Consider the following 1949-nt stretch of genomic DNA (forward strand, 5'->3'; position numbering starts at 1 on the left):
TGACATTGCAATAGGTATTACAGGTTGAGTATCCCTTATGCAAAATGCTTGTGACCAGAAATGTTTTGGATATTGAAATATTTGCATTATACTTACCAGTTGAGCACCTCTAACCTGAAAATCCAAAATCAGAAACGCTCTAATGAGTATTTCCTTTGAGTATCATGTCAGCACTCAAAAGGTTTTGGATTTCGGGGCATTTTGGATTAGGGATGCTTAACCTGTGTAAGTAATCCAGAGATGATTTAAAGTATAGAAGACGATGTGTACAGTTTATGCACAAATACTACACCATTTTGTATAAGGGACTTGAGCATCCGTGGATTTGGCTATCTGCAGGGGGTCCTGGAACCAGTCCCCCATGGATACTGAGGGACGACTGTATATACATTCATGTACGGTAATAAGTGTGTGGTTCTAATTTATTATAGTCAACTTTTTTTCTATCTAAGACCCTGAGAAGATTACAATCTTCGTGCTGCTTCCTTAGACCAGTGGATGGAATTTTTCATTTTTCACAAACATGGTAGTCCTATCTTGATTCCCAACTTCATGAGGGTGGGGGGATCAGTTCCAGCTCCCATATCACACTAGCCTGAGGCCTTATCTCCTGTCCCCATACTGGCCTTAAAACCCCAACCTCTAAGCGTTATATCTGAATTCAATATTCCCTGAAACGATTTAGCTTAAGCTCCCACTTACTCTGGGTTTGGATTTCCTCTCTCTTCCTGGCACCCGAGAATTTCCCTGTCTCGCTTTCAAGCTCAGCTCTCTACTAGGGACTTTTAATCAATCGTTTCTACATTGTTGGAATCGAGTTAGGGGTTCCGCATCAGATCACTTCAAAATATGGAGATATAGAAGTCCAAATTCTTTAGCACAGCATAAAGCCTTCCACAACTTGGCTGCTAACATCCTTTTTGGTCTCATGATTTGCTCCAGATATATCAAACTATTTGTAGCTTCCTGAATGAAACGCACCCTTTTTGAATTTTATACACTTTGCCTAGGATGCTCTTTTTGTTTTTTTGCCTCATTCACCTGATTAACACCCATTTATTTTTTAAAACTCTTTTTAAGCATCACCTCCTTTATAAAGACTTTCTTCTGCTTCTTTTTTTTTTTTTTTTTTTGAGACAAGGTCTCACTCTATTGCCTGGGCTGGAGTGCAATGGTGTCATTATAGGTCAATGCAACCTCAAACTCCTGGGCTCAAGTGATCCTCCTGCCTCAGCCTCCCAAGTCCCAAGTAGTTGGGAATACAGGTGTGTGCCACCACACTCAGCTAATTTTTTAGATTTTTTTGTAGAGACAAAGTCTCACCATGTTGCTTAGGCTAGTCTCAAACTCCTAGCCTCAAGTGATCCTCCTGTCTCAGCCTCCCAAAGTGCTAGGATTATAGGCGTGAGCCACCTCCAGCCTTATGAAGCCCTTCTTGCCTCTCTTCTGCCACATTTGACCATACTTTCCTTTGGGTCCCTTTGCAACCAGTATAGACTCCTACTGCTGCATCTATGCTTTCTGCATATACTTATCAACAAGGCTGTCTTCCCCATTAGACAATGAATAACATGAGGGCTGGAAAAACTTCTCATTTATCTTGCTATCCTCAGTGCACAGTAGGTATAATTGAACAAAACTGTTTCTACCTTCAAGGACTAAGTACAGTACGGTTTTCAGATCTGAGATTTTAGGGCAGAAATACGAAAAATAGCAGTCCATTCAAGAGCAAAAAAATTCCCTATATATCAAAGAAATGTCTCCATATATCTGTCTAAATATGGGCCCCCAAACAGATATTTCAAATTACTTAGAGCAGCAAAAGAAATGGACTCAAAATATCAATGGGGGCCAGGCGCGGTGGCTCACGCCTGTAATCCTAGCTCTCTGGGAGGCCGAGGCGGGCGGATCGTTTGAGCTCAGGAGTTCGAGACCAGCCTGAGCAAGAG

Source organism: Propithecus coquereli, unplaced genomic scaffold, assembly GCF_000956105.1.
Source record: "Propithecus coquereli isolate 6110/MARCELLA unplaced genomic scaffold, Pcoq_1.0 Scaffold14, whole genome shotgun sequence".
In the NCBI taxonomy this organism is placed as follows: domain Eukaryota; kingdom Metazoa; phylum Chordata; class Mammalia; order Primates; family Indriidae; genus Propithecus; species Propithecus coquereli.